This window comes from Biomphalaria glabrata, chromosome 3 (assembly GCF_947242115.1).
Source record: "Biomphalaria glabrata chromosome 3, xgBioGlab47.1, whole genome shotgun sequence".
NCBI classification, from domain to species: Eukaryota; Metazoa; Mollusca; class Gastropoda; family Planorbidae; genus Biomphalaria; species Biomphalaria glabrata.
Genome location: NC_074713.1, coordinates 52,397,323 through 52,418,289, shown reverse-complemented (window position 1 = coordinate 52,418,289; position 20,967 = coordinate 52,397,323). Strand labels below are relative to the sequence as shown.

The 20,967-nt window shown below is 44.2% G+C and overlaps 1 protein-coding gene across 2 annotated transcripts in view; it reads left to right on the top strand.

The window, feature by feature from the left end:
- Positions 1-20,967, top strand: part of LOC106080292 (B-cell lymphoma/leukemia 11A-like) — a 96,592-nt gene that overhangs the window by 37,849 nt on the left and 37,776 nt on the right. The gene's annotated exons all lie outside the window — the stretch shown is intronic.

Below are 20,967 nucleotides of genomic sequence, written 5' to 3'. Positions count from 1 at the left end.
TGCCGTATACATGTACAAGCAGTCCAGATGCCAAACACTAGATGGCATTGAAAGTGCTTGATCATTGGCCTATCTGACTTGATCTCCCCCCTCCCCCCTGTTGGTGTGGTTCGACTGGACGACTCTAGTCACGTGGGATGTACCAGTTGGACCACTCCAGGGCTACAATTCCAGAAGTGGTGTTTGTCTAGTGGCTGCTGACACCAGCCTGTTATCTGCTGTACCCTGACCACATCGTCCTGGATGCACTTGGCCTGATTTCAGGGGGCAAGATAAGGGAGAGAAAAGTGATCACGTGAACGTGTGTGAGAGGCAAGGTGTGTGCGTGTGGTAATAGTAGTAGTAGTAGCAGGAGCTGGTCAGTGACGGGAGACGTTTGAGAGATAAAGTGTCGAGAGATAAAGGTCCGGTGGGTGGAGCCCATCACGACAGGTCACCTGTCAGCGGAGATTATCTCATACTACACAGGGCTCGTTAGTTACCTATGGCCAGCGGTTCTTTACCTATGACCACCGGTTCTTTACCTTTGACCAGCGGTTCTTTACCTATGATTATAGTTGTTTTATTTACCTATGACAGCTGTGTGCCATGTCTTGTCGTTGGGCTATTCTGCACTGTTCATGTGATTCTTGTACCTAAAGACTGCCTTTGGAAATGGTATGTATGAGAGAATGATGAGAGGCAATGATGATAGATAATGGAATAAAACATGGAGCTAAATTTTCAGAAAACTTTTGCGAATCAACTGTTCGGTGAGGATGTAGTCACTATAGCATTATAGTGATGCTACTGCATTTGAACTGTATGGGAATAACTGATTAAAACATTTTTGGGAACATGAAGAGTTGAATAAACTAAAAAGTTTGGGGGGAACCTGACGAGTATGATTGACTTTACTGTTTAGGGAACTTGACGAGAATGATTGACGAAACATTTTTGGGAACTGGGTGAGAATGATTTACGAAAACGCCTTTAATCTTAGTGTTAGCATGTTTGACTTGTTAGGTCTGACAGACGGCCTGCATGTAGCACATCGTATTGTGTCTTGAAAGTAGCCCTCGTGTTGCTCGTGTAGCACGTGACAGTACCACGTGAGTACAGTGCTGCTGCTCACGGAGAAGAAAACGTCTGGGGTTTTCCCCAATCAGAGATGTGTGTGCAGCCCCCCTCCTCCTCCTCCTCCTGTCATGTTCTGTTAGGTCATCCTCCTCAAAGGCTACCCCTATTCGCCCTTCCCACTCTTCCCTCCCCACTCCCCCCGACAATTAGTCTCCCATGTGTGAGTACTTGTGTCTGAGGTCTAGAGTGTGAGGCAGTGTATGAGAGGGGGGGGGGCTGTATAGACCAAGGGACCTGGTGATTACCTCGATACGGATCAATTGTTTATGGTGGAGGCCAGACTTGTGTACAAATGTGTGCAGCGATGGGGGCCAGGAGTAACGGTCTGTTTGTGGTGTGCGCGTGTGTGTGTGTGGTGACATGGGAGAAGTAATTGAACCCCCACCATCTTTGTTTCTCCATTTCTCTTTCACACCCTCTCTATTTCTCTCTCACATCCGCATTAATTTACTTTAGCTCATTGTCTTGCTAATTAAAATGTCCAGATTAGAAAGTCGACTTTTTCTCCTAATCTGATTAACCAAGTACACTCTGTTGTTCTTAATAACAGCCGTATGTCCAGACGGATGTCCAGACGGATGGTCTACTTTTCAATTGATTAGCTCAACTCGTTGAATGCAATAAAAAAACAACAACAAGATTACTTCCGGAATGTTTTGAAACTGTTTGAGATTGATCCGAAGAAAGCTGAATACAACAGTAGAAGTTCAACTTGGAGCTCAGCCAAGACATCACGGTAGTTTCTTTGCGTCTATAGAGCATGTCAAGTTCCAGAGCCATGCTGAGCTCCAGCAAAGAGAATGTTGAAACCAGATTAAGAGAGGCCCATAGTGTACTTTAGCAGAGAGAGAGGGGGAGAGAGAGGTGGACTTACGTGTTCACAAACTTTGTGTTCTCAAAGTGAATAGATTGAAGTTAAAACACCTGGAACGGTCATATCGAGATCTGGATCTAATGGACAGACATTGCTTGGAAAAAAAAAAGGTTCCGTCTTATTTCAATGTGAATTGAATAGTTCAGCTCTGCTTTACGCTTTCCTCGGCAGTCAGTCTTGTTGCCCTTGTACCCACAGCTTCGGTATGCATTGTGAGGTTATTAAATGGTCTCTGTCAGGCTCGTCCGTCTTACTTCAATTTCTTCGAGACGGCTCTGAAAAGACTGTCGGAGAGGGTGCGGGGGGGGGGGTAGAAGTTGTCTGCTAATTCTCTTGATGTGACCTAATCGTTGTTTCCCCCCCCCTCTCTCACCCCCATACACATAGGACAAAGGGTTGCCCCCCCCCCCGCACCTCAAGGGAAACAGATCAGTTGGGGTCACGGCGCCCCGAGAGTAGGGTGGGTTAGTTACCAGACCACACCTCGCTCCACTCCACCCCCCTTCACATCATGTCACTCTCACCTCCAGACACATCACGTGACCTATTGGTGTGCATTTTGTTGTTGTGTGCAGTCAAGAATGACAGACAATACTAGTCCATGTAAGGAATTTCTGAGTAGCACCCCCCCCACACACACACACTTTCCCCCCTTTTGACCACAGCCAAACCTGCAGATTAAAACTAGAATCCGAGGCACTAGAAATTCTTGCTACGTTCCCTATAGTCAGACGTATTGAAACCAGTCCTGTCGTTACTGGGGGGATCATCGAGGACGGGGGAGGGGGGGGGGAGGCCTAGAGATTACGGAATGCTGATTGCATTGTGTAAACGAACCGCGACCATCCCCCCTCCCCCTTTTTTTTGTTTCTTTTACCGAACATCCGACTTGAAGCAAGCAGTTGTTCTGTCATGTATAGAAGAATGTATTGTATACAATAACTTCAAGATTTATCTTTGGGCCCGTCTCTGGCTGGCGAATATTCTGTTGTTGTTTTTTTTTTTTGTTTATACCTCGTGTCACTAGCGAAGCACCTAAGAGAAAAATTGCCATGGAACGGTGAATTTGTGACACCTGTGATGTCATGGGAACTGGAGGACGTGAATGGAAGAACTTACTGCAACAGTTGGTCAGCAAGGCATCATTTCCAGACGATAGCAGCCCAAGCAGTATCTCTCTTAGGGCTATAAGCGATGCCTGATTCTGTGAGGGCGATAATTAATCTTTTTTTTCCAGTATTAAGAACCAAAAGTCCGATGGCGAGGTAATATTGGGTCCCTGTGTTCCTATGGGAGTTAAATGGATGAAGTCTTCCGTTGACATAGATCTTCCCACGCTGTTCGGTTGCAAGATGTCTCCACAGAGATTGGTCACTGGCAACTTCTGCAGGCGAGATGTCTCCACAGAGATTGGTCACTGGCAACTTCTTCAGGCGAGATGTCTCCACAGAGATTGGTCACCGGCAACTTCTTCAGGCGAGATGTCTCCACAGAGATTGGTCACTGGCAACTTCTTCAGGCGAGATGTCTCCACAGAGATTGGTCACTGGCAACTTCTTCAGGCGTGATGTCTCCACAGAGATTGGTCACTGGCAACTTCTTCAGGCGAGATGTCTCCACAGAGATTGGTCACCGGCAACTTCTTCAGGCGAGATGTCTCCACAGAGATTGGTCACCGGCAACTTCTTCAGGCGAGATGTCTCCACAGAGGTTGGTCACTGGCAACTTCTGCAGCCTATTCCCATCCGATGTCCACTGGCCTGAAGTCCTCTGTGAAGAGTGCGGCCCCAAGTTGTTTGAGGACGTCCCTGTTTTCTTTTTCTTATCAGCCTCCTTGCTATTGCTCCTCTTGGGTTGCGTGATTCTTTCTGTCGGAGGACATGTCCCGCAAAACTCATGCGACGCTTAACTAGAATAAGTCAGGAACAAATACAGTTGACCGAACGAAACAAATCTAAACAGTAATAACATACTCAAGAATGTCTGCTGAATAGTCGGTGAATAGTGAACTCATTTTGAAAATAGAGCGTTTCCCAATTATATTGCTTAGAATCAATAGCACAAGATTTTTTTCCATAAACGTTTTAATTTGTTATTAAAAAGTTACAGTCACTGGTCACTTAAAAAGTTGATGCTTGGCAGTCTGGCGATTTGTCGCAGATGTCGAGTACCTAATATCAATAAAGGAATTTTTTTTGGAACTAGTTAGGTTCTTATCCTGCATGCCTGGCTTTTTATTTCTCTCTCTTTTTTTAATATTATAAAAGAAATCTGTGCTGTAATAGTTAAAATCTATGTGGAGATGCCTCATTGACCTGAACTTTACATAGCCCAAGATCATCGCTTTTATCCAAGGAACGTTCAGGCCAAGTTTGATTGAGATTGATCGAACGGTTTTGATTTCTATGAAGGAAACACTTTACAATCTACTTTTTATATTAGATAGGTCTTTGTGTGTGTGTGTGTGTCTTTCTTTGCTTGTTATCTACCATTCCAAGATTCCAGGCAAGTTATTTGTTGAGCGTTCAATTCGAAACGGCGCACATTTCGTTTCAGAATTGTGTTTGATTTTGTCATTACATAGGATAGGAGGAGTCCCTCGCCCCCTTTTCCTACCTGCCGCAAATGAGAGTTGGGCCGCTCCTCACTTCCCGCTGTCTTCCAATCAATCTGTCCCAACAGTTGCTATTACATCTCGTAAGTCTCTCATCCCCCCCCCTTCCCCTCCCTCCCGCACACACACTTGGCCTAGTCCCTTGTTACGGACTTTACTTATACATATAATAGCTCTATCAATACCTGGGATCGTTGAAAACACACACGCATACAATTATCTCGGCTTCTGCTATAGAAAAATAGCCTGAGGGTAGCCTCGTCTTCACTTTTGTAACATCTATTTCCGCCACTGCGGTTTTTTTTGTTTTTTTTTCATACATTATTTTTTGAGTTCTCTTGAACAGATCAAAGTGATTAATTTGAGAGGCAGTTTACTGCTTGTATATGTGTTTACTGTACACCAATTTTATTATTTCTATTTATGTGTTATTATCTTGAGATTTGCAAATTCCATGGCCTGTGGGCCACTTTTGAGACCTGACGTGCTTTCGTTGAAGTAATAGTTGTTCTCTTCACTTCGTTTCCTATGAGTTCAGATAAAAGCATGAGATAGAACTTTGATCATGAAAAGGTCTGGGGTTTTTTTTTTTGTTAAAGCGCTTTTAGTTGGTTTGAAACACAAGTCTGAAGAAAAGAACCAGTTGAGTCGTTGGTGTTGTTGTTGTGACCATGTCACTTTGTTGCGAAATGTCCAAAGTGTACAGTGTGCTGTTTTCTCTTGAGTAATTCTTAGTTTGAAAAAAATAAAGTTCCAGACCTCTGCTCTGCGTGTTCACTTCATGATTTAAGACGATTGTTCCTCCCCCCCCCTCCCCGAATGTGTTGAGCGGGACATGAACCAATGTTTAAACAACAGGGAGGGACGGACGGATGACGCCACGTCAAAGAAGATCACCCCGAGATTTCAACGACTAATGTCCATCTTTTGCGGTAGTGTTTCGCAACGTAGCCCCCCGACCCCACCTCTCTGTCCGCCTTTCAACACTACAGCTGTCATCTGTACCATTGGTAAACTAACTGCCAGGTAAAAAAACAACAACAGCATGTCATTGTCTACTATTCGACTGTCATTACATCTTGTCTCTCTTACTCAAGAATCGACTTGACATTCATCTTCCACTCCTTGAAATTATAGAGCTTTGGATGAAACAAAAAATATGAAGAGAGAGAGAGAGAGAGAGGGGGGGGAGAGTAATAAGTGGGCTCGTTCCGCTACACTGAAACCTCACACACACACACCTGCAGTCTAGAGGTTGAGTAATGTTTCCAGTATGGATCAGTCTCTACTTCGTCTTTGTGATTCAGCTTTACAAGACAGGGGTAGGTGGATCTAGTAGGTGGATCTGCTGTTAAGTAGGGCTGGTCAGTAGACACTGTATTGAAACCTAAGCAGGGCTGCTCAGTAGACACTGTATTGAAACCTAAGCAGGGCTGGTCAGTAGACACTGTATTGAAACCTAAGCAGGGCTGCTCAGTAGACACTGTATTGAAATCTAAGCAGGGCTGGTCAGTAGACACTGGCTGTATTGAAACCTAAGCAGGGCTGGTCAGTAGACACTGTATTGAAACCTAAGCAGGGCTGCTCAGTAGACACTGTATTGAAACCTAAGCAGGGCTGGTCAGTAGACACTGTATTGAAACCTAAGCAGGGCTGCTCAGTAGACACTGTATTGAAATCTAAGCAGGGCTGGTCAGTAGACACTGGCTGTATTGAAACCTAAGCAGGGCTGGTCAGTAGACACTGGCTGTATTGAAACCTAAGCAGGGCTGGTCAGTAGACACTGTATTGAAACCTAAGCAGGGCTGGTCAGTAGAGGCTGTATTGAAACCTAAGCAGGGCTGGTCAGTAGACACTGTATTGAAACCTAAGCAGGGCTGGTCAGTAGACACTGTATTGAAACCTTAGCAGGTCTGGTTAGTAGACTCTGTATTGAAACCTAAGCAGGGCTGCTCAGTAGACACTGTATTGAAACCTAAGCAGGGCTGGTCAGTAGACACTGTATTGAAACCTAAGCAGGACTGGTCACTAGACACTGTATTGAAACCTAAGCAGGGCTGGTCAGTAGACACTGTATTGAAACCTAAGCAGGGCTGGTCAGTAGACACTGTATTGAAACCTAAGAGTTAAATGATTGTTTACCAGCTTGTCAACATTTAAAAACCTTGGGACTTTTGGATGAATGCATTACAAAAACAGTCACTCGCACTGTTCACTCATCACACAAAATGAGGTCGATTAATAACAACCATTGGCTTCAAGTGTTTATACGACTGTAGACATACCTTGGGGCGTTGTGTTAAAGTGCTTGGCTCCCTAACCGAATGGTCTTGGGTTCTAATCTCTGTGAAGGCTAGGCATATGAATTTGTGCTATTTTTTAGTCCATGCAAAAATAATAGGTGCCTGACATAAGATGGGGAAAGCTAAGGTGGTTGGTCGTTGTGCTGGCCACGCGAAACCCTCGTTGACCGTTGGCCACAGAAACAGATGACCTTTACATATTTTGCCCTATAGATCGTAAGGTCTTTTACTTTATATCTAATTTATGCAACAAAATGAAACAAAAACAAGCATGTCATTTGATGTCCATCACATCCATGCTTAAAGTGGTCATCATCTACTGGACGTGTTAGGACTTTGACTCAAAGTATGCCTTTAATCGTTTATAGTACCAACATCAATATTACTAAACAATACTTGAGAAATGGATACTGTTATTGCAGGTTATTGACACGGTAAAGGGTGACCGAGGCCTGCCTTGATTATATATGTCAGTGAGCTATGCTAATGAATGCGGCAATTAACCTTCACAAATATTGGCCTGGCTTTGTCTCGCTAATGGAAGGTTGTGCGGTGTTGACCCTCTCCCCCCAGCGTTGCTAAGGCCCCGCTGACCAGTCCTGTATTGTCGTGTAAATGTGTGGCCCGTGTGCCGATTGTTGTCCTGTCGAAGTGTAATCTGTCATTAGACCCAAGTCTAGCGTCACTAAGCCTTTGTCCTAGCCTTTCATTGGCAGGGAATTTACTAGCGTCAGTGGTTCTCACACGTTCTGTTTCATATCTACGTACCCACTTAGTGGAGACGTTTTGTATTTGTGAATTATAGTTTAGGACTTCGAGTTAGATCTTTAATACAATTAACGTCAACGAGTAAAAAGGTAGCGATGATCAAACGTCAGCCCCCCGTGTTTTAGATTAAGGTGTGGTGAAGGCGCTGTATTGTCTGTCGGCCGTCTCAATGGTCCTGGGTTCATACCCTGTCAGCCGCCTTCCCCCGTCGTGGCTGTGAGAGGTATGGGCTAGGGTGTAGATTCTCTTCAACTGTGAAGGAACTTGTAAATTATTTGACTAACATCTTAATCTGGAAACCATCCAATCGCCAGAGCAATCCAAGCTGTAGTTTTCTAGACCAATCTTTCCCCGACTCTTTGAATTTCTTGTCCATGTAAGAAATGGCACAATGAACCTTGCGCTCTGATGGTATCGAATTGAGGACCGTCGATGTAACAAAAGTATTTAAATAGACTAGAGTGAAATATCTTCTAATGAGGGTGTCTTTCTGAAATCTGATGTTGCTAAAAATTTCAATAAGAAGTTGAAGTTTGGGAGAGTGAAACCCGATTGTGGTCAGTGGATTGGTCCTTCAAAGTCCAGGCCGGTTCGAGTCTCTTTTTTCTGACGTTCCATGTCAGCTGTGTGAGTACATGATGGCGGTCGACTTGGTGAACTGGACCGACTCCCTTGCCATTAGTTACGCATGACTGCTGTTCTTTCAAGGTATTGGCCGTGGGTCGGGTGCCCGTGCTCCGGCACTGCGTCCTACTTCCACCCTTCCTCTCCCCTTGTCACCCTCGCTTGTCATCCCTGTTGGCCGTGGGGGGGGGGGGAGGGGTTGAGTGAAAAGGAGCGGGGGGGGGGCAGGTTGCGTGGCCGTTATTGATTTCGTCTTGAGCTGGGCTGTGTCCGTGGGTTGATTAGTTAGGCCGTCTTACGTTGAGTTCTTTGTTACGCGGTCGACCTTCACGGAGTAGGGGATGGCATGGCCTGGTGAGTAAGTTAGGGCCATTCAGACTAGTCGACTAGTCTCTTACTCTGTGTGTGTTTCTGGTTTCGGAATAGAGAGGAGGGGGGGGAGGGGGGGGGTTGGAAAGATCGCATTTGGACACGCATGACTGGACTCACGGATACATTGTTGTCTTGACTATTGTGAGTCTGTTGCGAAGTGCTCAACGCTTGTGCTCTATGAGGTCATCCTAGTCTGCCAACCAATGGAAGCTTTTGTCCGAAGTGCAAGTTTGGCTGGGCAATAGGAAGTGAAACTAAATACTTAATGTGGAGTCTAAAGTGAAAAGCCTTGCCTCCCCCCCCCCCGTTTTTTTTTATAGCTCTTAACCCTCCACTCTTATTGTTTTGTTTTTTTCGTTCGTGTGAACGAATGAGGACAGTGTCATTGTCCATCCTTTGTTTCAAGTGGACTGTGGGCGTTGGACAATGTAGCGCTGTGTGATGTTGGACTACACAGTGAACGAGCACACCAACATCACGGACGTCATCCTCAAAGTGTACACTGGAGTGGACAAAAGAGATTCATTGGCTCTAGTACTAGCAGAACTCTAGGACTGATTGGTTTCCTCTTCATTTCGATTTGGGCTTAAGCACAACTAATCGAACTTGTTGTGTAGACTTTGTCCATTGAATGGTGAGACTTTTGAGTCCTTGTAATGGTGAGACTTTTGAGTCCTTGTAATGGTGAGACTTTGTCCATTGAATGGTGAGACTTTGAGTCCTTGTAATGGTGAGACTTTGAGTCCTTGTAATGGTGAGACTTTGAGTCCATGTAATGGTGAGACTTTGAGTCCTTGTAATGGTGAGACTTTAAGTCCATGTAATGGTGAGACTTTGAGTCCATGTAATGGTGAGACTTTAAGTCCATGTAATGGTGAGACAGAAGCGGTGTGTGTTACCTGCACATGGACAGTGTGAAAGCCCACCATGCAGATGGGAGCACATTGATAGTTTGCACATTGGCACACGTGTTAAGCTCCTATCCAGTGGATAGAAACAGTTGGCCCAGGACCGCGCGGCTGAGTCAGTGTGCACTACTTATATAGTCCAGTTACGGACTTAGCCACAACAGCTTCATGCTGGCCCGTGTTTGAAATTTGGCTAAAGGGGTGAGGGGGGGGGGGTATGGAGTGTTGGAGCAGGGGGGAGAGGGAGGGGGGAGTTGGTTGTGAGCACAACATCTGTTACGACTTCACACAAGTGTGTGTGTGTGTGTACGAGTGAGAGAGAGAGAGGAAAAAAAGTTTAGAACAGGGTGCGGAGTGGGGGTGAGAGTAGGACTGAGCAGTGTACTCACGCAACGTGGTCCAGCGTCACACTGGCCCCTCACCTCGCTCCTTTCATGCATGCGCCCCCTCCCACAGCACACACGCACCTTATTTTTTTCTTTTGCTTGATATTTCTGTTTTGTTTATTTAGACTTGACACGCTGGCTAGTTGTACCACGTGACCGTTACGTTTGACCCACGTGATATGTCTGTAAGTTCTGCAGCCCCCGTTGCCATTCAGTTCACAAAGTCTGCTAATACAGCAAAAACTCCAGCTCACAGCGGACACCCTTCACTGAACTTTGTACACTTCACTTTCTTTCTTTAGAGATTTCTTTTCGCTTTGAATGTCTCCTTCTCGAGGACTCCCAATCCTTGAAAACATCTCTGTCTCGGGTTCAATTCTTTCTCCTTCGTTGATTCGTAACGCTCGGAGCCGCCATCGATTAGAAACAGTTGTAATGGATGCTTCACATAGTCTAGCGGGCTGATAATCCCAGCTTCGTCAACTTTTGGCTCGCTTATCTTCTCCTGTTGGACACTCAGTTCAAAATTGCAACACAACTGTTTTAAGTTTTTAGTACTTGAGCAGTCCAAACTAGTGTCCACTCGTCACGTTCTAGGAAAGCACTCGAGGCACTAGAACTAGGCCAGCATAGACTCTTGAGAAAGGGGGGGGGGATGCTGTAGAACAATGCAACTACAGTTTGGAAAAGGAAGAAGGTTCTGGACCTTGACCCCTAGCTATGTGGGAACGAGCTATGCTCAGGTCAGTTTAATCATCTTAAAGATGATGTTGACCTTAGCGCATCAATACAACCGACAATAATCCCCGTTGCTATGGTGATATTCTAGACACTTAACAGTAGTGAAGAGACCGTTAAGATGATGTGAGCCTATCCAGCAGAAAAACAAAATCGTTTAGTCAGATGGTTGCGTCATCTGGAATGTCTCTTCATCTTGTTGTTTTTGTTATCATTATACAGAAAGAATTTAGTAGTATGCAATGACCTTTGAGTTAGTTTAGTTTTTGGATAGTCTTTGAAGTCTTGGCTTTCAGTGAGCAAGCATCCTTACGTTGACCCAGCTGGGACATGTTGCTCAACTTTAATGCGGCCAATTGCGAACAGAAAAATAGCCGGGCGGGGGGGGGGGAAGTTCACTGCACATTGGTGTCTTTGAGGGGAAAAAAAACACTTAATTTTCACTAAATGCGAGTCCGAACTACTTGTGACAAAAAGATCTCGACCAACCGTTGGAGGAAATCTCTTTCTAAAACGTAACGTTTTCTGTGTCGAAGTTGTATTCTTCACTAGACTGATGGTCAGACATTTTCAAATCACGTGTACATCAAAGTTATTTATAGAACTTTCTGGAACTCTCTCTTCTCCTCAGTTTTTATTTCTCGAGAGCCTTAAACTACTCAACATCCTCCAACATTTCTGTGTTGTTTTTTCTCACTACTTTGGTTTTTTTTTCCGCTTGCATTCTATGCGAAACCCCCCCCCCCTATCCGGCTCCTACCAGCTAGCCCCCCTCCCCCCTTTACATTACTTTGCACTCTGATGTTGAGCGTACTTTCCTTCCTGCGGACCCACGGAATTCTCGGTCAGAATCTCCCAGAGTCCCAGGGGGGGGAAGAAGTCAGCACTGACTGGAACAAAATAGATCACAGTTACATTCTGACACAGGTGAGTCTGCCCCCCCCCCCACCCCTGCTTCTCTAACAGTAAGGTTACAGGAGAGAAAGAAAGAAAGAAACGAATTTCAGTTGACCTATTGGCCAACACTATGCACTATTTCTTTCTCTTCTTCTGTTCCTGGAAACAAAACAAAAACGCGTATTTGTTGGCACATCGAGTGTTCCTGCATGGGGGCAGGTGTACAGGCAATACCATTGACTTGGTCTTGGTGTTATTGTCTCGAGTTTCCGCGAGTTTTTTTATTTGTAGAGATGATGACTTAGTGGACTGAGATGATGACTCGGTTGACTTAACACTCAATGAAGTAATCAGCTTCATCCAGTTACACTCTGAAGGGGCTTTCTCTTTCCGTCTTTTTACTCTTTCTTATTGCATTCCAACTTCCAGTTGTTTCTATCCTCTCTCTCTCTCTCTCTGTCTATCTCTCTCTTTCTGCTCTCTCACTCTCTCTCTCTCACGTGTGTGTTCGTTGCCTGATCACATGACAGCGAACCAAACGCGGAACCTGTAGCTAGCCAGTCATTGCACTTTCCCCAATAGGACGTTCGTTGGCTGCCAAATACAAAGTCAGTGCTAAAATGCACAGCGCACCATTTTGGCTGGTCAGAACACGTGATTTCTTACGCAGCAGACGCAGAGGTATTACGAACTCAAAGATAGCCCGTTGATGTATTTGAATTTGTTACATGTCTGGCTCTTCGTAGACACTCTCCCTCAATCCTGGGACCAGGGCAGGCCTTAGGCATAGTCCCGGCCTCTCACAGGAATCTACAAAATATTTAGAGAAAAAGTTCGAAACTTGGACCAAATGTGAAACATAACAGAGCTCTATGTCTAGTTACGTAGCTGTATGTCTAGTAGCTCTATGTCTAGTTACGTAGCTGTATGTCTAGTAGCTCTATGTCTAGTTACGTAGCTGTATGTCTAGTAGCTCTATGTCTAGTTACGTAGCTGTATGTCTAGTAGCTCTATGTCTAGTTACGTAGCTGTATGTCTAGTAGCTCTAAGCTCTAGTAGATTGTTAATCGTTTAAATTGCGTCATTTTTTTTTGTTTCAGTCTTAATGGACCTCATTCACCAATCGTAAACAAACAACATTTAATCACGTGATCTTATAGATAAAACAATAAAAAAAAACTGTCACGTGACAACCATCATGAATGAAACATGAGATCGTAAATTATATAGAAGAGATAGAGCACCACGTGGCTAAATGTTGTTTGTTTACAGTTTGTTGAATGAGGTCCATTGGATATTTTCGGTTTGCCTCGATGTTAGATTTCATTTCGGGGCCATCGAATTCACTTCGCCTAGGGCCTCCAATGACCTAATGCCGGCCCTGCTTGGACTCGTGGGCAATGCTTATTACTAGAGAAATGTCTCTATTAGATTGAAATTTACCAAGTAACAACGAGGGCAGTGATCTAAGACTTTCTAGAGCTTCCAGACACGGGTTTTAACAACACAAATGGATTTGGTCTAGATTCAAAGAGTTTATTTGCTTTTACCCAAGACTTTAGTAACATGAAAAGTTTATTGACCGAGTTGTACATCATAGTAACACTTTGGTATATAGGCCTGTGGGTATCCTAGTCTGTAGTTGATCGTTGATGACATTTCATGTGTTTGGTACTCATGATTAGAGCAGACAATTTGGCTTAGAAGTAGGAGTTATAAAAAAAAAAAACGTTCCTGGTCAATTGATCGAATGAAAACTCGACGGGCCAGTTTGGTTCAAATCAGGTCACGCGCGTCTATTATTAGCTCTGCGATTACCTACACCCCAGTCTCGGTCATTGCTGGTGTACTGGCTTTCACCATATCTACTGGCCTTATAGGTGTGCCGGGGAGAGCGGGCCACTGTGTAGGGACCCGTACATGTGTTGGTAACAAGTGTGTGTGCGCGCGCGTTCTTTATACTGTCGGACGTCGCAGTGGGCGGCCCTTCCACACCCACCCCTTACTCCTCTAGAGGTCAGATTTTTTTCCTTCTGTTTTATAGACCTACAGTCGTCTTGGTAGTCCTCGCTCCCCCCCCCCCCCCCCCCCCAACTGTACACACGGTAAAAAAAAATATAGAAGGCAGTTACGAGCCCTAGTGATCCGATTAACGGAGCCTCGCGTGTGTCTGTAGATTAGTTGCAGAGTGTACAGGCAAGCAGTGAGGGGCCAGTGGGTAGGAGGATATATGGCCTGTGTTGAAATGGTCGGGGGCAGGCATAGATCGCCACCTGTAAAGTCAAGAGGGTGGGGTCCCTTAAGTTCATTATTGGGTGGACTTGACTAACCTCGCCCTCCTGGTTACTGGTGGTGTTGACCGGTAGAATTGACCACAACATAGAATTAAAAAGCTTTAAATACTGCCAAGATGTTGGCTTGAGTAGTGATATGAGTGGAATAGGAGTACTTATAGATTAGAGTATGATTACAATTGAAATCCATAGGATTTATGGAACTATTTCGTAGCAAAGTCTATTTACAATTTCGACAGAATGATATGATGTATTTTGTGATAGGGGTGAAGGCATCAATGATTTAAGTTAGTCTCTCTCTCTCTCTCTCGCTCTCGCTCTCTCTTTCTCTCTATCTCTATTTTTTCATATTAATGAGAACGAGAGGGTAAAGCCACTCTTTTGAGTTACCAATGTCAACCCAAAGTGAACTATTACCAACCCACACTGAACTGTTACCAATGTCAACCCACAGTGAACTGTTACCAACCCATAGTGAAATAAGAAGCTAGTTTCTCTCTACCTTCTTCGTACTTCTAGGTGTAAATTATCAAATTAAACCATTTTATAACTTATAACAGATTTCCCGAGGCCAACTGATTTACCAGGAGCTCCTGGAAATCTCCTGAAATTGCAAAATATACGAAAAAGTCCTGGAAATCTTCGGAAATTAAAACCTTTTGAAAACTCATACAAATCTCCTGAAATATAGACAAAGTTGTCATTTTGGGGTGTGATTCAATATGGATAACGCCAATCCTACGCGCGATGAAAAAAAAAACGGCATTATCACGTAATTGTGGAATCTGGTGAAAGAAGCTTCTCTTGCCTCAAACTAATGAAGAATTACTTGAGGTCAACAACTCTTGTAGATAGAATGAAACATTTGGTAATTCTTGCTATTGAGCGTGATCTATGTAGGAAACAGAATTCTTATGATACACTGTATGACTTCGCTACACGCAAGGCTCGTGTCGTAATTCTGTAAGTAGTAAGGAATGAATAAAATGCAAACACGAATATATTTTCTAATACAAACTCTTAGTTTTCACTCATTATCCGTATCCCTACCCAAACTGGGTCCCGCGAAATCCGTTTCGCATTGGGCCTCACAATGGTTAAGTCCGGCGCTGCTATTTAGTGACGTTGAATACAAAGTAGGTTACTTGTTCTCTTTCCATGACTTCTTGGTCGCAATGGTTAAGTACGTACCCTGCTTTTTTAGTGACGGGTGAATACTAGTTGTTCTCCTCCCCCCCCTCTTTTTTTTTACGTGGGGTAACTCTAGTCCGACTTTTAAAAATAAAAAGAGTGATCCATCCTTTAGGTCTTGTCCAAACTGTTGAGCCACGAAGGGAATTATATATAGAGAAGATAGTTATAGAATTTTCTGTAAAAACAAGGAGTCGCCGCCTTCACTTGTATGTGTGTGTGTTTTGTGTGTTGTTTTCATCTTTGTCTTTATTGACCATACGCCAGGCCTGGGAACTCGGTTTTATCTAACCGACGTAACTTACGACCAGTGGATATAGTTACCCGCTTCCTGTGCAGCTCTGCATTTACCAGTTTGTCAAATGCACGGGAAGGGGTGAGGGGTGAGAGGATAAAGCTGAAGGTGGGGCGGGGTGACCCACTGGAGGACACCGGAAGACCAGGATGAGTCAAATGAGACGGCGCCACGAGTGGGAGGTAAGAATGATTTCCACTCAAGATTTCTCTCTCCCCGGCACCCAGGCTGTGTTTCTGTCCAACAAATGATTTCAAGAGCGATTGAGCCCTAGCGGACGATTGGCTAATAGAGTTCAAACCCAGAGGATAGAGTAATGTGTTCATTCCCATTTTTGCTGCAGTCACGTGTTATTGAAATTATTCCCCTTGTAATGAGAAAAGTTTGTTTTATTTTAGGTTTGTCTAATTTGAAAAACCGCAAATAAAAAGCTCACATAGTAGTCGTTTAAAAAAAACACAAAAAAACGTATTCTTCTGAGAAAGTGAATGCTGTAGTGAGCAGTGCGGCTGAGATGGATGAGAGAGCTGTTCGAATTCCAGACTGTGAAGTTTCTAAACGATTCATTTCTCCGCAACGTCAATACCCAACCTAAGATTCCTGGACATCTGCCACCCTCATGGTGTGAAAGTAGTGTCTCTACCATTATAAGTCGTTGACCGTAGCAGTAGTAAGCAGCTCCAAACCCCACCCCCCCACACACACACACACCCCCACCCCCATACACACACATATTTTTTTTTTCAAATCCTGCTGTAGTGCGTGCGTGTGTGTGTGGGCGTGCATAAGCTGCACCTAAATCAGAGGCTGTGGCGGGCCTCGCGTGATGACCTCATCCGCTGCAAGGTGACCGGAATGGACCGCACCCATGCCAGCGCTGGACCCGTGTGTTTACACCCTGGCTGGTCACGTCACTGGCGGTGTTGCCGCGGTGTGATCTGACTTAAGCTGCAGATAGAAAGGCAAATTGTTTCCTCGCGTTATGTCTAGTTTCTAGAAGGTCTGGCAGTCTGCTCTCGGTTGAAAATGAAAGTTGATTTATAGATTCAGAATCAATGTTTAGGTTTAGATACAGACCCCTAACCCCCGAGCCAATAACTGTTCGCCCCCCCCTCCCTTTTACATTTTTACATTTTTAACGTGTTGCTGCTATGTAGTGTTGTCATGTAGGCCCCCAACTGTTTAAGTGTTGTCATGTAGGCCCCCAACTGTTTAAGTGTTGTCATGTAGGCCCCCAACTGTTTAAGTGTTGTCATGTAGGCCACCAACTGTTTTAAGTTTTGTCATGTAGAACCCAACTGTTTAAGTGTTGTCATGTAGGCCACCAACTGTTTTAAGTTTTGTCATGTAGAACCCAACTGTTTAAGTGTTGTCATGTGGGCCCCAACTATTTTAAGTGTTGTCATGTAGGCCACCAACTATTTAAAGTGTTGTCACGTAGGCTCCAACTATTTTAAGTTTTGTCATATGGGCCCCAACTATTTTAAGTGTTGTCACGTAGGCCCCAACTGCTTTAAGTGTTGTTATGTAGACTCCCAACTATTTTAAGTGTTGTCATGTAGACCCCCAACTTTTAAAGTATTGTAGTCCCCATTTATTTAATGTGTTGTAATGTAGACCCCCCAACTATTTAAAGTATTGTCATGTAAACTCCCCCCCACCAACTGTTTAAAGTGTTGTTATGTAGGCCCCCCCCCCCCAACTGTTTAAAGTGTTGTTATGTAGGCCCCCCAACTAAGTGTTGTCATTCGGCCCCCCAACAATTTACAGTGTTCAAATGTAGATTGCAGAGAACTAGAAGAATGCAGTGTGTCAGGAAGATGTTTCTAAAATTAGATCTTGCCCCGCGTGTACAGCGCTGGTCGTCTATGTTGACTGAATCCGGTTACCTGAGGTGTCGTGTCCCCACCCATAATGACCAATTTCTTGTAGCGTGACCTGTGTAGCTTGCTGGCTGTTATCTACCCGCCTAGGTCTACCTGAGGCGAAGCATATGGCACTGCTGGTGTGTAGCTAGTGTAAGCCTCGTTGTGGTCAAAACATGGCGGCCCTCGAGTGACGTAACTACCTATGTCCTGACCTGACCTGGGCCCGCTCTAACTAGCCCAATGACCTATATTAAAGCTGTGCACGGGGGGAGAGAGAGAGAGGGGGGGGGGTGAAGGAACAAAGTCCTGACTCAGTGTTGTCTAGATGGCCACACCGAGAGGGAGATAGTGGCTGGTGGTATTTATAGCGGCATAGATCACATGACTCTGTGTTATACTGACCCGTTAGTACACACTTATGTACACACACACTAGGTAGAGCGATGGTGGGTCGGCCTAGCAGTTTTATCACCCGTGTCTACAGAACTGGACCAACTTTTGGCTCAGTACTTAACTATGAGAGAGTATTATAAATAGTTGATGGCAGTCTCAGCCCCCAGGTTGCGGGTAGACGTTCTGGACTTGACTTACGCCAGTCTAGGTCATGTCGATATCAGGCCTTGACAGTCAATAAATAATAGACATTTTTTCAGTTCAGATCAAATTGTGAAGGAGTGGACACGAAGTCCTTTGATTGGATGGTGTAGTCACGTGGTCCGTTGGTTTTCTTCGAGCTGGTAACTCAAGCACACAGTAGAAACCGAAAGCTGGTTTCTTATTACCAGGGGCGGCGCTTTGGTAAGAATAGGGAATACGGTGCTTCACCCCCTCTTTTTTAGCCCAACTGGTTTCCCCCCAAGAGTGTATTGCTTGAGTTGTGTCCTCCCCCTCCACTCATGTATTTGACGGACAGAGAAGATTAAACAGGGGACAAACATTGTCTTTGATCATATTGTCACATTGGCAGACAATGTAACCCAGGTCCATTTTGTAACAAAACTGATTCTTCTGTCTTTACTTTGGTTGTCTACCCCTGAGTAGAATTTGTTTTGTAGTTTTTTATTTCTTTGGGCTGTCTGCCCCTGAATAAGTTTTCAGCCTCCGAGTTTCGTCATAAACCTTTTTTTTTTTTTAATACCATCTCGTACGAGTGTCATTACTTGTTGTCCACACTCCACCCTCACACGAGACCTCCTGCGAACAAGGAGCTGGATTATTCAGTATCCGCCTTTGTCTCGGTCAGGTTCTACTTCTGACACTGTCGCCGTGCTGCAAGTGGTCCAGCCCCCGTCCAGACGTTTGAAGTGCATTGCTGCATGCTTGGCTGGTCAGCACGGAGCAGGAACTGTTTGGGTCTTTTGTTCGCTACTTATAGGACACGACATTCACACACACACACAGAGGCTTGGTGGTGGGTGGGAAGGGGGGGAATGTCGGTGTGCAGATATTCGCAGAATGGGGTGCAATTATCTGCGGGCCCCTCTTAGCGGATGTTTCGTTGGACAGAGTCATGTTAGGTGTTTATGTTTAAACAGATTTCAGAATGATTCAGGGCGATTAGTGTGTGTGTTTGTCAATATCGGTGTGTTGGTTCACTTGTACACACCGTGTGTTTAAAAGCCACGACTAGAACTAAACTAGTCGGGATAACTGATAGCTGGAAATGAGGGAGTTACTTTTCCTTGTTGATCAGTTGATGAGTATTAATTTGTCTTGAGTAAAATTGGCTTAAAAAAAAAAAAAAGGCAACAATGTCTATGTAAGCGGAGGACACTACATATGACACAATACTAAATAAGTCATGTCAGAAGGTGGAACTCATTGAGCTGTATGTTGGCAGAAGTGTTAGTACCGTGCTGGTAGCGAACGTAGAGACACATGATTGAAAGCAACACTTTGGAATTCAGCTTGTCTAGTACTCAGTACGTTGGAATTCAGCTTGTCTAGTACTCAGTACTTTAGAATTCAGCTTGTCTAGTACTCAGTACTTTGGAATTCAGCTTGTCTAGTACTCAGTACTTTGGAATTCAGCTTGTCTAGTACTCAGTACGTTGGAATTCAGCTTGTCTAGTACTCAGTACGTTGGAATTCAGCTTGTCTAGTACTCAGTACTTTGGAATTCAGCTTGTCTAGTACTCAGTACTTTGGAATTCAGCTTGTCTAGTACTCAGTACTTTGGAATTCAGCTTGTCTAGTACTCAGTACTTTGGAATTCAGCTTGTCTAGTACTCAGTACGTTGGAATTCAGCTTGTCTAGTACTCAGTACTTTGGAATTCAGCTTGTCTAGTACTCAGTACTTAACACGAGCCTCGAGGATGTTCAATTGACTGGCAACAGTTCTCTATCCAAAACTGTTCAAATCACCAAAAGTCTTTTTAATTATACTTCTCACACATAATGTCTTTTCTAATTAAGATTTTTTTTTAAAATAGCACATGTCTGTGTTTGTCAAAAAAAAAAAATGATTCGGTTTCTAGTTCCTGTTTCTTTCTTTCCACTAAAACCTTCCCATTCTAGAGTCCTCTACCCCAACCACCACCACGTCCCTTTCCCTGATTGATTTCTTCCTAAACTTGAAAGATTTCCTCATCAGAAACTAGGAAGAAATGGAAGTCAGAATCTTCACGAGAAGATCGGCCCGTGCACGGCGCTACATTGATTGGCTAATTGCGTCTTTGGTGTTACGAGAGCGTCAAAATCTGATGACCTTTAAAGTAACTTATTGTTGGTCAGAGTCAAACTTGGACTCGATGGTGCTGACGGCGGGGGAGAGATGGGAAGAGGGGGGGGGGGGCTCATTGTACGAGATGGACGGAGATGATGTCGCTTCCTTCTAGCGCCGGGTGCATTAGTTGATTTTATTGATGGCTTGACACCTGGCATTCACCGGAACCTGGACACGTCAAGAGTGTAGGTCATTAGAACATCCATTAAGTTGCTTTCACCCTGAAGATCCACTTGTGGCGCCCACCTATCTATTCAGTGTGCTAGGTCTGACTGTAGACGAGGCTCCTTCCTTCACAATGGTTAAAACGTGCCCTGATTCACGGCGTCAGATTTGATCCCGAGTCTCATCGGACCCCAAGACTAATTAATTAGGAAAACCTTTTTTGTTTTAATCGATGTTTTAACTGGAGCAGAGAGAAACTTAATTGACGTAATTCTGAAGATGTAAAAAAAAAAAATGTCTTAAGCCAATGTCACGGCTTTTATTGAAATGGGAGTGATGGCATTTGGCGTTGTCTGCGGAGGGTCTGAACACGTACGCACGCACGCACACACACACACACAAGCACAGAACCACGAAGAGAAAAACTTACATTTTTGTCTTATTTTTGTAAGCATGTATAATTAATGTTCTTGAGATTGATTTGGCGTGAACTAACTTGTCAATCCTAGACGCTTCCGCGAAGCCAACACTACAAGTTTTGTATCATACTTGTGAGGCTATTTTTAGCGATGTTTTGTTGTTTTTTTTTTCTTTTATAACCTAATTAATCGTTTTATAACCTAATTAATCGTTTTATAACCTAATTAATCGTTATTATTATCGCTTAATTTTTTTTTTTTTTAATGAGGAAGCGTCTTTTTCTTCGATGGCGATAATTTAGCGGGTTTATCGGGAATTCGGGATACATAGATCTGGATCTGAAGTCTTAGTAAGTTTAGCCGTGTTTAGCTTTTTTTGAGTTCAATCAAGTCCTGAAGACCAAAG